Below are 15,738 nucleotides of genomic sequence, written 5' to 3'. Positions count from 1 at the left end.
CCCAAATCTATCTTTTCCACTATAAAATCCTCCTCAGTAGCTTTGTTTGCATCTTTTCTTGGAATTAGTTTTGCTATTTTGGCTGTCCAGTGACCTATTGCTTCATCTACTTTGAGCATTGCCTTTTTTTTGAGTTTCTTCGGCTTTGATGCCTTCCCCAAACACCTGCTCATGATTTCTTCCATTGGTAGTGTAACCGCCACCACACTCATTTTCTTTCGGATAGCAACTTCCAACCATCATGGTGCATTTGTAGGCTCTTTAGTTGGATGAGTTGTTTATACATCTGATGGAGTGACAATGACCAAGGTGTTCATGGGATCTTGTCGGACTTCCTCTTCCTTGCTCATATCCATTTCTTGCATCTCAGGCTCATCCTGATCCTGTGGATCCATTGTTCCCTCAATCTCTTCACCAGGGTCTAGGTCTACAATGACCTATATCAGAATGGGCTCCCTATTATTCTTTTTACTCCTGGACCAAGTTACTCGAGCAACTGTGAGACCCGATGGTGACCTCTTTGATCTCCTAGGTTGGATTTTTTCAACAATAGGCCTTGAAACACCTACAACATTAATAATTTCGTTAGTGGAAGAAATGGGAGATTGAGTCACAATGTGTGAATCAATTCTTAGTTTATGCGAGGACATATGAGGTCCCTCCTTAAACTTTTGGCTTCTCAACCATCTTTCTATTCTTCTCACAACATTGAAGGTTCTAGTTTGAATACTGTCATCTTCCTTTTTATTCCAATCAATTTCTGGAATTGGTTTTCCTTGAACCTCTGTGTCAAACGCAGGATCTAAAACATCCTCTCTTGTATCTTCTAATACTCCAGATATATTAATTGGAAGCTTCATGGTAATTATTTGCTACAGAGTGAACCTTGACAACAATATTCTCCTTACCTCATACTCATCACTGTAATTCTCCCTATAATCCTCCAACTGAGGCTCATGACAAAAAAGACTATCTACATTTAGGTTTTCAATGGCAGAACCCCTACTGTCAAACTTTCGCCTTGCCACATATGGTTGCAGGTTCATCCTCTTCAATTCTAATTCTAGGTTCAAGGCATCTGATACAGATTTGCAGCTATGGTATCCATGTTCAACAGGGAATACAACTTCAGACTCATCCTTTGTTCCTAGTCTTTTATCAATATAAGTTAGCTACCCACTCACCTCTATAAGTTCATAGTTGTCAAAAGCATACCTAGGCAGCTTGAATGGTTGGCCCTCATAACCACTTACCCATAGGTAAGTAAACCTAGGAAATTGAATAAAGAAGCTACCATATATGCTCACAAATTCCATTGCTTTAATAGACATTCTCTTGTTCGCATCCCCCTTGAGATCAAAAGCAAGTTTTCCCACGAAGACTCCATTCCACCTATCAATGTGCTCGACATGTCTTTGTTGCTCTAATAGAGGGTAATATTTATACACCCTCATTCCATCTATCCAAGGTTCATTAGGCAAACTAGGCCAATCCCTTGTACAAGCCAGTATGTAGAAAAGATAAGATGACATATAAAAACCTGACATTCCCACAAAATTGCTCAAACCTTGATGAAGTCTTTTTGCAATTACACGAGACCAATCGAGATACCTGTCACTGGATAAAACCACCTGAATGAAAAAGTATATCCAATCCTCATAGTAGAAGGAATGTGAGTTTCCCTTCACTTTGTGTTGGTGTAAATAAATATTCATTATGGATATTATTACATTTTACTTAAGTTAACTTAGAATAATGCATTTCTTCGTAGTTTGTATTTGAGACACTTAGGGAAGTGTGCACATAGGGATAGAGCTTGTAGGAGAAATTCCACCTTTTGTGGTTTTATTTTGCTGTTACACTCCACATTCGGTGGGTCATCCACCTCTTGTGGAATATTATATTATTTCTCCAACCTACCCCTAGTATTTCTTACCTACCCTTGTTTCTCATTGAGCCACATGTCATGAATATGTGCTCGTACATCCATATGGCCTTGCATATATAAGCAGGCCTATATTCATTGTATTGGTGAATCTAGTTGATCATTTTCATATTGATGAGAATACAGTTTGTTCTTGTCATTCTTTTGTCTCTATTTTTATACTTTTCATTGTTCCCTTGATCTTGGCAAAATCTCACATGGTATCAGAGCCATTGGGGCTTCACTGATTGGTTTTTGGAGACATCGTGGAAGGGTTCTATTTTTGGATCTAAGGAACTACACTTTTTGGAGGCATCTTGGAGCGTTTTCGACCTCGCCATTGCATCCAGGAGGCCATTTCCATAAAAATTGAGTATAAATTCGACCTATTTTGGCGAAAATCAATTTTTGGGTGTGGAGGAAATTTTCTGCCCAATTCAGACGGTATGGTACAAAATTTTCGGATTTTTTCAAAAAAGAAAAATTGAAAATTATTTTTGAGTTTGAAATTTTTTTTTTGAAAAAAAAAAATAAAAATTTGAAAATTATTTTTTGGGATCCATACCTTCTGCCTAGTCAGCAGCATCTAGTCAGCACCCTGTCAGCATTTTCTTTGGAAATTTTTAGACCCCTCTCCATTGAGCAGTTTGGATTTTTGGGTCAAATTTGGAGGCCCATAACTTGCTCAATTTTGCTCCTTTTTGGGTGCATTTTTTATTTTATTTGGGCTAATTTTTCGTGCTCTTCACAGTGGTGTGGTTATTTTCTGGTTTTGGTGCATAGGGTTTTTGGAATTTTCAGATTCTCTCAGTTGTACCTATCCAATCCTCAATTTTGCAACTTCAAAGGCCTCGTTTGAGCTCATATGACCTCCTTTTCAGGTGCCATTTTTTTTGAAAGTGCATGTTTTTTTCATCTACTTTCATAATCTATAATCAGATTTTAGAGATTTTAAGTAGAAATTGTACTTTCAGATATTGGTCTTATTTGGCCTATTTGATACTTGTAAATTGTTTGGATCTTAGTTTAGATCTCTTGCATTATTAGTTTGAGTCTCTTTTGGCCTTATTGAGGTAGTTGTAAAATTGAAATAAGAAGTCCACTTTGCCATTTTTTGCGAGTGGCCCACTGTACATGCACTAAGTGTAAAGTGCCAAATCATCACTTTTGGGGGGGTTCTTTGATTGAGTGAATTTTGGGGGGTGTCTTGTGTGATTGTGCCTCTCTTTCCTTGTGCTCTTTCATTTTTTTTGCAATGAGTCCTCCTAAATTTCCACCTTTAACTCCACATAATTATGCATCATGGAAAATAAAGTGTGGAGCAAATTAATGGAAACAGGTCTCATGCATTACATAGATGGAACAATAGCAGCACCACCTGATCCTAAGGCTGATCCTAATTCTCAGTTAGAATGGCTCACTAATAATTTCATGGCTCTTGGAACTTTGTGCAAGTATGTATCAGATGACCTCATCTTTCATATTGAAAAGTGTACTACAATCAAAGATGCTTGGGATATGTTTCAAAAATTGTATGGTCAAGTTGATGAAATTAGAGGTTATAAGATTGACAATGAGCTCACCAACTTGGATCCCAAGAGTTTTGATACAATCCAAGATTATGTCACCAAAGCAAATGAGCTAAGAGCAAAGCTTCAGGATTGTGGAATTGACAAAAGGATGCTCAGTTGATATTCAACTTGTTGGACAAGCTTGCACCAGAATATGCAGCATTTGTGTCTAGCTTCCAAACTCATCGTTTGATAGTGGGAAGTTCCTATGTTATGCCTTCATTTGATGCTTTCATAGAAATGTTGATATTGGAACAATCTAAGTTGTTGAACATGGGGTTTCTCAAGTCTTCAAAGTCCAAGGCTTTGGTGGCTAATCAAGGGAATCAAGGGGGATTTTGCCAAGATCAAGGGAACAATTAAAAGTATAAAAATAAAGACAAAAGAATGACAAGAACAAACTGTATTCTCATCAATATAAAAATGATCAATTGGATTCCAAGAGTTTTGATACAATCCAAGATTATGTCACCAAAGCAAATGAGCTAAGAGCAAAGCTTAAGGATTGTGGAATTGACAAAAAGGATGCTTAGTTGATATTCAACTTGTTGGACAAGCTTGCACTAGAATATGCAGCATTTGTGTCTAGCTTCCAAACTCATCATTTGACAGTGGGGAGTTCCTATGTTATGCCTTCATTTGATGTTTTCATAGAAATGTTGATATTGGAACAATCTAAGTTGTTGAACATGGGGTTTCTCAAGTCTTCAAAGTCCAAGGCTTTGGTTGCTAATCAAGGGAATCAAGGAAGTCAAGGCAAAGATTCCAACAACAAGAAGAAGCAATCTAAGTCACAGCCACAACAGGAAAAAGGACAATCATCCTCTTCATCACAAAGCGATTTTTCATCCTCTTCCAAGAAGGGGACACCACCTAAGAAGGATAAGCCAACTTGTGCATATTGCAAGAAGTATGGTCATGATGAGCATCAATGCCACACAAACCAAGTTGATGAGGTAACTAATCTTCTCAAGAAAAACAACATCAACTTGCCATCCGCCTACACAAAGAAGGATTCATCTCCTTCCTCTTCCTCACAGTCTAAAGGAAAAGGGCAAGCATTTGTGGCTACAACAAGTTCTTCACAGTAGTGGATACTTGACTCAGGTGCCTCATATCACATGGGCTCTACAAAGGAGCAGTTTTCTTCATTGGAGCCATCTAAGGTACCTCACATTTATATAGGTGATGATACACAAGTAGAGGTTGAAGGGAAAGGTTTAGTTGACATGGATGATGGAACATTTGAGAATTTTCTCTATGTTCCTAACTTGTCTACCAACCTTCTCTCTATCTACCAAATCACTCACTATGGGAATGGGAAAAAGGTTGAGTTTACACCAGATTCAGTTGTGGTAAAGGAACTTGATGATGATGCCTTGGTAGCAGTGGAACAAGTCAATGACAACTCAAGGCTTTATTCATTCTCCCACTTTGTGCCAAGTTCACCTTCTACAGCCTTGCTTACTCATTCAAATTCTGAAAGTAAGCTATGGCATGAGCAGTTTGGTCACCTCAACTACCGCTATCTTCAGTAGCTCAGCACTAAAGACATGGTCATAGGTCTACCTCGAATCAGTTTTTCAGAGGGTGTATGTTCAGGTTGTTCCATGGGAAAGCATCATGAGGAAAAGTTTGATAAAGGGAAAGCTTGGAGAGCTTTGGAAGTTCTTCAGCTTGTTCACAACAATATAGCAAGTCCATTTCCAACACCTTCATTTAGTAAGGCCCGCTATGTCCTCACCTTCATTGATGACTACTCCCGCTTCACTTGGGTCTACTTTCTTATTCATAAGAGTGAAGTATTTGATAGATTTCAGGACTTCAAGACTCATGTGGAGAAGCAATCCAGGAAAGTGGTGAAGATTCTTTGCATAGATAATGGAAGGGAATATGTGAACAAAAGAATTGAGGATTTTTGTACATTTGAGGGAATTGATCTTCAGCATTCTGTCGCATACACTCCACAGCAGAACGGAGTTGCAGAATGCAAGAATAGAACTCTCAAAGAAATGGCTAGCTATATGATTCATGGATGTTCTCTCGATCCCACCTTTTGGGCAGAGGCTATTAGTTGTGCCACACACATCTAGAATTGGGTTCCTCACAAATCTTTGGAAGGTATTACTCCTTTTGAGGCTTGGGCTGGTAGGAAACCGATTGTGAGACATTTCAGAGTCTTTGGCTGTCCAACATGGGCTCGCATACCTCCGCAGAAACATAAGGCATTGGAACCTCAGTGTCGGCCTTGCATATTTATTGGATATCCTGAGGGTGTTAAGGCATATAGATTGATGGATCCTAAGACACATGAGGTGTTCATTGAGAGGAGTGTTCACTTTGAGGAAAGCTCTCCTAGCTTAGCCTCTCTACCTCCTCCATCTTACTCCATTGTGGATAGTGATGTTAGTGATTTAGATGATGAGACTCCTTCAACTCCAACTCACAGGGTTACAACTCCACAGGGACCACTTGCAGTTGAGGAGCCTTGTTCTCCACCTCCACCTAGACCTCATTGGGCTCGACAGACACTTGAGTCCACGGGTTCTCTTGTTGGGGATCCTTTAGGTACACGGAGGACTCGATCACAACATCAAGATCTTCCACATGCATTCATTGCTACCACTTTTGATCCATAGACATTTAGGGAAGCATCAGGAGTTCCTGAGTGGGACCAAGCTATAGAGGAAGAGTATAGTTCCTTGATGAGGAACAACACATGGTATTTAGTCCATCTCCCTAAGGGGAGAAAGATGGTTCGATGTAAGTGGATCTATCAGACCAAGTTTACAGCGGATGGTAGTGTGGATAAGTGTAAGGCTTGACTTGTTGTGAAAGGTTTCTCTTAGGTAGCAAGTGTTGACTATACTGAGACCTTTGCGCCCATAGCTAAGATGAACTCCATTCGCTTGACACTTGTTATTGCTGCAACTCATGGTTGGGCTGTACATCAGATGGATGTGAAGAGTGCTTTTCTTCATGGTGATCTTGATAAGGAGATTTATATGGAGCAGCCAGAGGGTTTCATCCAGGTTACTTCCTTGGTTTGTAGACTAAGGAAATCTCTCTATGGCCTTAAGCAGGCCCCCAGGGCTTGGTATGCCAAGATGGATTCCTTTCTTGTCTCTGCAGGGTTCACCAGGTGTCATTCTGATCTGAATGTCTACATTTTGCGATAGGATGACTCTCACTTGATACTTGTGGTCTATGTTGATGACTTGATCTTTATAGAGAGTACCACATCCATCATTAGCAGGGTCAAATCTGCTTTGCATGATAGATTTGCTATGATTGACTTGGATCTTTTGCACTACTTTCTCGGGATAGAGATTTCATAGTCACCTTTTGGGATTACACTATCACAGCCCAAGTATGCTCTTGATCTACTTGCATGCTTTCATATGGCTGATTGTAAGCCTACACCGACTCCCTTTCTTTTAGGAGTCAAGCTTGAGGCTCAGTGTTCTTCTCCACCAGTTGATGCCACTTTGTATCATTAGCTTGTGGGTTGTCTAATCTGCTTGACCCATACACGCCCTAATACTTCATTTGTAGTTGGCATGGTTTCCCGCTTCATGCAGGAACCACATGAGATTCATTGGAAAGCCACCAAACATATCCTTCATTACATCCAGGGTACACATCACTATAGGATTCACTATGCAGCAGGCACAAGACTTCGCCTAGTTGGTTACACAGACTTCGATTGGGCTAGCGATCTTGATAATCGTAAGTCTACTTCTGGTTACAATTTTCACCTTGGTTCTAGCCCCATTTGTTGTCAAAGCAAGAACCAACATGCTATTGCTCTCACTTCAACTAAGGCTGAGTATCGAGGCGCTATTAATGCAGCAACTGAGACCATTTGGCTCCAGCAGATTCTCACAGAGTTTTGGTTCACCACTCCACGATCGACAGTTCTACATTGCGACAATCAGAGTGCTATTACAATCTCAAAGAACCCATTCCAGCACTAGTGAACCAAACACATCGAGATTCATATGCACTATATCCGAGAGCTCATTCAGGAGCAGGTCATTGATTTGTAGTATTGTCCTACAACGGAGCAGGTTGCAGACATATTCACCAAACCTTTCACCGAGAGTAAGTTCCAACAGTTGTGAGCTCTCTTAGGGGTGCGGGATGTGTCATTAGGGGGGGTCAGCTGACTTCTCCTTCCTCTCTTATGGGGGGGACTTTTTCCTCTTTGACGTTTTGTCCATCTTCTTTGAGAGTCTTTTGTACATTCATCTCTCTTTTGGGGGGGAGTTTTTTCCCACTGGGTTTTCTCCCTTTCTTTGTTTGTGAGAGATTGCATTGCATATTTTTTCTTGCATTTGCATATTGTACATGGGTACCTATCATAGCCTAGTAGCCGGGACCCATCTTGCATTATTGACTTGAGTCTTTATTCCCCTAAGTTGCACTTAAGGTGGGGTGTTGGTGTAAATAAATATTCATTATGGATATTATTACACTTTACTTAAGTTAACTTAAGATAATGCATTTCTTCGTAGTTTGTATTTGAGACACTTAGGGAAGTGTGCACATAGGGATAGATCTTGTAGGAGAAATTCCACCTTTTGTGGTTTTATTTTGCTGTTACACTCCACATTTGGTGGGTCATCCACCTCTTGTGGAATATTATATTATTTCTCCTATCTACCCCTAGTATTTCTTACCTACCCTTGTTTCTCATTGAGCCACATGATATGATTGTGTGCTCGTACATCCATATGGCCTTGCCTATATAAGAAGGCCTATATTCATTGTATTGGTGAATCCAGTTGATCATTTTCATATTGATGAGAATACAGTTTGCTCTTGTTATTCTTTTGTCTCTATTTTTATACTTTTCATTGTTCCCTTGATCTTGGCAAAATCTCACACTTTGTTAAAAAGTATCACAATGTCCCACACTTCTATGATGAAGTGCTCTCTAGTCAGGGGCTTTTCTATCCATGACCCTCCTTTCTGAATTTTTAGGAGACAATTCCTAGCAATTATGCTCATGTATGTACTCTTCTTTTCCGAGAAATAGGCATACGAATTCTCAATGGTCTTGTCCTCATTCTCGTCCTTGTGCGGAATTCCCATTGTCGCCATTACTGTTTCTCTATTAATACTGACTAGAAGCTCACCATTACTATTTCTAATGCATCTGTTCTCTATATCATATATGTTCATGCAGGCCATCACCAAATCTGAACATGGTGCGACAAGCGGGAACGCAACAGCTTCCACAATACCTTTTTCATTATTTTCTCCATCAATGAACCGGTTTGAGGGTTCTTGGCTCTTTCTAAGAAATCCCCTAAATCTACATGAACCAAGGAAGTGTCTTCTAATTTTGGTAATATACTCACTAGACACGAGGTCCGACCAAGCTTCAAGAATATTGGCCTCATACTGCCTATGTATACTTCTAACCAAGAAATTATAAAACAAGGCAGAATTCCACTCCAACAATTTAGAGATTTTCTTTCTATACTGTTAAATCTTTAGAACTTAAAGAAACATAGCTTAGGAGGAATCTGTTGGCATTTGCCATTATAACAGAGAAGGGGAGATTGTTGGCATTTCAATAAGGATATTGAGAAGGTTGTTGACGATTATGGATATAACTGATTAAGGATGTTTACTGTCTTAATATTATTATTTTGTCATTGATGTTAAGAAATTGATTTTCTAATTCAGTATGATGTTGCCATATCTTGAGAAGTATGATTTGATGAGTATAAAGATGTCGGTAAAAGAAACAAAAAGAATATGATGAATAAGGGGATAAATAAGTTATTCAATGGGCAACTATTACCGAGTTAGACAATTATGAGATCATGATGATTAGATTGTTTTGATATCCTACATATGTTATTGATTGAAAGGTTAATACTATACTATGTTACGGAGCAAAGAACCTAGTTGGTAAACCCTAAGGAACCTAGTCGATAAACCCTAAGGTTATCGCTATCGGTTAATGAAGGCAGAATTTCTACCGAGTGAAGTTTAGTATTTACCGAGTTGCAACCGAGTAATAACAGAATGCATTGAATGAATAAAAGCATTATTTAATAAAGGAAGCTGATGAACTAGCTATGATTAAATGATTGGTATGCCGTGAATGAAGTCTGTTAAAGAATCTATGGCAAAAGAAAACCGGCAGGAAGATCTACAACTCAGACTAAACCGCAATACCCTAGCACAAGTTCCAAGAAATATATGCAAGTTCCAATGTGGGGTAAAATGTTTTCAGATCGAAGGATACATTGAACCTGGTCAAAGTTTGAAGATCTGATGGCTATGATTGATCATGTGAAATGTGATCAAGGAGATTAAGCGGTTGGCGAATTGTATATAAATAGGGAACTGTTGATAAACAATGTATGTGGGCAAGTGTATGCATAGGGATGCTACATAATGATTACCGACAATAGAAGCTTGAAGATCTGTTTAGAATAGTAGAGTATAGAGCCCCACAGATGGACAAGATTAGTTCTATGTCTATATTGTATTGAGAAAATAAGAATCTACTTTAGCATTTTAGATGTGAAGTTGCAAATAGATTTTTATTACTGTTATTTTGTGAAGTGACAAAAAATCTCTTAACCGAGTGGACTTAACATTCTTATTTGTAAAACCCTCTAGCAAGGTAACATTCTGATTGAGTGTTTGAAATTCTTTAACAAGGTCACTTTTTACAAGGTGAAGATCCTAATAGATCTAAGGGAAATCTCTTAACCAGGTCACATCTAGCAATGTGTTTGTAACCTTTAACAGGATTTACTTTTAATCGAGCATACTCTAGAAGAGTAAATTTCTTAGTGGGTCCAAAATCCCAAAGTGGTTTTTCCCTATTTGGGTTTCCAAGTTAAATCTGGTGTTATGAGTGTTATGATGTTTATATGCTTTTGAGTTTGAATGTGTAGCAGTTTTGTTTATATTACTGAATTATATGTTACCGAGGTTCAATATGATGTTTTTATGGAAGATTAAGTTTGTATGATTCACCCCCCCCCTCTCATCTTATTAGCTTGGCATTTGTACTTATCTTTAAGTATCAGAACTATCAATTTCTATCAGAGCTTTGGACTCCGGAAGAAAAATTTTAAAGGTACTTGAGGAAAAGATCCAAAGATGTATAAGAGGGATGCACCGAAGCTGAACAAGTCAAGTTTCTCTACACGACAGAGAAGGATGAAGCTGCACCTATCAAGAGTTGGAGAATATGTTGTATATTATCTGGAGAGTGATTTCATCACACCAAGCACCTATCCATTGACAATGGAAGAGATAAAGGTAAAGAAAGAACATATCCAAGCAATGATTGAAATAACATCTGCATTGGCCGATTTAGAGTTTAATGATCTAGAAGGCTACAATGATGCAAAGGCAATGTGGGACAAGCTCATATCTGTTTATGGTGGAGATGAACATGTTCAAAGAGAAAAAGTGGATAGTCTAAGAGGACAATGTGAATCTATGAGGATGAATGAAGGTGAGAACATAACCCAGTACAGTACAAGATTAAAGGAGATTGTCAATCAAATCAAAGGAGCAGGTGGAACTATTGAAGAAAAGGATATAACAAGTAAGTTGTTAAGAACCCTTCTACCAGCTTATGCAATCCGAGTCTCTGCAATCAATGAATTGAGGTCTGTACCAAATATGCCAGTTTCTTTAGATGCTACTATTGGTAAGCTACATGCATTTGCGTTAAGTAACTTTGATAACAATGGGTCATCAGTAAATAAAGTTGAATCTACATTTAGTTCTTTTCATATTGGTGAATCTGATGATTACAATGATAGAATGAGTAAGTAAACTAAAGGGGATCACAGTGGAGCAAGTGAAAGATTTCGCAAGAACATGGAGGAAGTACACAAACTGTATGAGGAAATCAGAAAACAAGAAGAGTTTGAAGCACTATTAGCCAGAAGGTTACCGAGAGGCAAAGGTAAGTATAAAGGAAAACTACCTTTGAAATGTTTCAATTGTGATAAGATAGGACATATGGCTTCTAATTGTCCTGACAAAGATTCTACTGAAAAGAGAGATTACCGAGATGATAGACAGAAAGAAAATCATTACAGAGGATACTGAGACTTTAGAAGAAGAGATAGAAAGTCATGCTTAATAGCCGATGAGGAATCCAATGATGATAAATCAGATGAAATTGATACAAAGGAGTAGTCTATGTGGCTATCAAAGGTGGATAAGATGAAGAAAGGTATGAAGAAAAGGCCCTTATATCTCACATAAATACTAATGATTCTTGGATCATAGCTAGTGGATGCTCACATTACATGACAAGTGATAAACACAAGTTTGCTATGTTAGAAGACTATGATGGAGGCTATGTAAGATTTTGTAATGATGCACCATGTCCAGTAAAAGGTAAACGATCCATAACACTTTTTGACAATGCAAGATGCAATGATGTTTATTGGGTTGGAGGTTTGAAATACAATTTTTTGAGTGTAGCACAGCTAAACAATATAGGACACCAAATAGAATTTCAGAAAGGAATTGTCAAAGTTCATGGCAAGCATGGAAAGTTAGCTACTACGAGGACACAAACAAAAGGTAACACATTTCACCTTGACTCAACTCGGAATAAATGTCTGTATGCAAAGATAGATAATACCTGGTAATGGCATAAAAGGTTTTGTCATGTAAATTTTGATAATTTGTTCAAAATAAGAAACAAGCACCGAGTAAGAGGTCTACTGAGTCTTGAAAAACCTGAGAATGCTATGTGTCGAGGATGCCAAATGGGTAAAATGACAAGATCAAGCTTTACAAGTAAGTCTTACATCTCTAAGGGAATTTCAGATCTTGTGCACACTGATCTTTGTGGTCCTATGAAAGTTAAAAGTTATTATGGTGATAAATATTTCATATTATTTGTGGATGATTATTCAAGGATGATGTCAGTAATGATTTTAAAAGAAAAATCATAAGCTTTTCAAATGTTTAAATGGTACAAGGCAAGAGTTGAAAATGAAATAGGAAGACAACTGAAATGTCTTAGATCTGATAGAGGAGGAGAGTTCATAATTGATGAGTTCAACTTATTCTGCAATGATCATGGTATAAAAGGACAAGTCTCTGCACCGAGAACTCCACAAAAAAATGGAATTGCTGAAAGAAGAAACAGATCTATTGTGGATTGTGCCAGAACCCTGATGATTGAAAAGAAAGTGCCACAAACATTTTGGAGAGAAGCAATAAGCATAGCAGTTTACACCCTGAACCAAGTACAACTAAAGAAAGGTACTTTGAAGACACCATATGAAATCTGGTATGACAAGAAACCTAATGTAAGTTATTTTAAAATCTTTGGAAGTAGATGCTATGTACACAAGGATGATAGAAATGGCAAGTTTGATCAGAAAAGTGAAGAAGGAAAATTTCTTGGTTATTCTTCTAGAAGTAAAGCATTTAAATGTCTGATCAAATAATCTAACAAAATAGTAGAAAGTGCAAATGTGAAAAATGATGAATTTGCAGAAAGAAATGATGAAGGAAATTCCAAGGAACCAGAAGATTATGATGAATTTGTCTATGTTCAACTGAGAAGTCCTACCGAGAAAACTGCAGAAGAGAATGTCCTGTTACAGAGTGATGAAGAAGATCATACAGAGCCTACCGAGCCTGTATTAGACAAATATGTCAGAAGACAACATGCACCAAGTCAGATTATAGGAGATAATGATGATCCAGTGATGACAAGGAACAAACTGAGACAAAACACATGTCTGATACCTGAATTTGAATGGAGAATAGTGAAAGAGGCATTTAATAGTGAAGATTAGATAAATGCTATGATAGAAGAGATTGATCAAATCAAGAAGAATGACACATGGACACTAGTCCCAACACCGAAGGACAAAAATGTAATCGGTACAAAATGGATTTTTAGAAACAAGCTGAATGAAAAAGGAGAGGTCATTCAAAAAAAAGCAAGACTAGTTTGCAAAGGTTATGCCCAAGAAGAAGGAATTGATTATGGTGAGACTTTTGTAGCTGTAGCAAGAGTTGAAGGAGTAAGAACATTGTTGGTATATGATGCTTACAAGAATTTCAAGGTATATCAAATGGATGTCAAATCTGCATTTCTGAATGGAATATTAGAAGAAGAAGTTTTTATTGAACAACTTGAAGGATTTTCTAAAGACAATAATAAAGATCAAGTATGTAAATTGAACAAAGCTTTATATGGTCTGAAACAAGCACCTAGAGCATGGTATGAAAGATAGCACTCTTATTTAATCAAGATTGATTTTATAAGAACAAGTGAAAACAACAATATTTACATGAAGAATGATGAAAATGGAATACTGATCTCAGCCATATTTGTTGATGATAATATATTTTGTGGAAATGACTCTTTATGTAAGAACTTTGGAAATGAAACGAGCAAATAATTTGAGATGTCATTAATTGGTGAGATAAAGTATTTTATAGGTTTATAGATACTACAAATGAAAGATGAGATTTTCATTACTCAATCCAAGTACATAAAGGAAATCTTGAAGAAATTTGGTATGGAGGATTCAAAACCAGTAAGTACTCCTATGACTACCAATTGTAAACTATCAAAGAATGATGAATCTGCATCTATTGATGAGACACTTTACCGATCCATGATTGGAAAGTTGCAATATGTTGTTCACAGCAGGCCAGACATAGCACATGTAGTAGGTATAGTTGCAAGATTCTCTATAGATCCTAAGGAAACACACATGACAACAATTAAGAGAATTTTTAGATACTTGAAAGGCATTGAGGATTATGGCTTAGTATATCAGAAAAGAAATGATTTTGATTTAAAAGTTTATACTGATGCTGATTGGGTAGGCAACATTGATGACAGGAAAAGAACAAGTGGAGGAGCTTTCTTTTTAGGAGAAAGACTAGTGAGTTGGCTTAGCAAGAAACAAGGATGTATTTCACAGTCAACAACAGAAGCTAAATACGTTGCTGCAGCATTGAATTGTACCAACATAGCATGGATCAAACAACTATTGGAAGGTATAAATGAGAAAGTTACCAAGCCAGTAACTATATTCTGTGACAATATTAGTGCCATTAACATTTCAAAGAATCCTGTTATGCACTCTAAGACAAAGCACATCTCTATCAAATATCATTATCTTAGAGAAGAAGCTCAAGAGAAGAAAGTGGTGTTGGAGTATGTTAGCACAAAGGAACAAATAGCAGATATCTTCACCAAGCCACTACCAAGGGACACTTTTGAGTATCTCTGAAGTAAGTTAGGGGTCCTACCCCTATCTTCTACTCACTGACCGAGTTCAGTGAAAGCATCAATTCAATGACTCTACAGAATATCTTTTAGGAGTTGATGTTGATTTACACACTTTAGGATGTTTTCTAAAGGTGTGCAGGAAACAATATAGGACACAATACAGGAAACAAGAATTGAAGACATAATGCTCTGACCAAGACTAAGTTGACACATAATAGTAGGAAATCACTTCATACAGGAAGAAATTATGTTTTAGTTCTTTACTTTTTGGCATTGTTGTCAAAGGGGGAGAAGACAGAAGAGAAGAGGAGAAGACTAATATATGGGAGAGAATTTTGATGATGGGGGGAGAGCATTTTAGTATTTCAAAATCTCACAGCAATCCAAATCAATTAGGTCAAATCAATTGGTTTTTCCATCAATGCCAAAGGGGGAGATTGTTGGCATTTGCCATTATAACAAACAAGGGGAGATTGTTGCCATTTAAATAAGGATATTGAGAAGGTTGTTGATGATTATGGATATAACTGATTAAGGATGTTTACTTTCTTAATATTATTATTTTGTCATTGATGTCAATAAATTGAATTTCTAATTCAGTATGATGTTGCCATATCTTGAGAAGTATGATTTGATGAGTATAAAGATGTTGGTAAAAGAAACAGAAAGAATGTGATGAATAGGGGGAGAAATAAGTTATTCAATGGGAAACTATTACCGAGTTAGACAATGATGAGATCATGATGATTAGACTGTTTTGATATCCTACATATGTTATTGATTGAATGGTTAATACTATACTATGTTACTGAGCAAAGAACCTAGTCGATAAACCCTAAGGTTATCGCTATCGGTTAATGAAGGCAAAATGTCTACCGAGTGAAGTTTAGCATTTACCGAGTTGCAACCGAGTAATAACAGAATGCATTGAATGAATAAAAGCATTATTTAATAAAGGATGCTGATGAGCTGGC

Source organism: Cryptomeria japonica, chromosome 5 (assembly GCF_030272615.1).
Source record: "Cryptomeria japonica chromosome 5, Sugi_1.0, whole genome shotgun sequence".
Taxonomy (NCBI): Eukaryota; Viridiplantae; Streptophyta; class Pinopsida; order Cupressales; family Cupressaceae; genus Cryptomeria; species Cryptomeria japonica.
Note: the sequence above shows the minus strand (reverse complement) of the source record.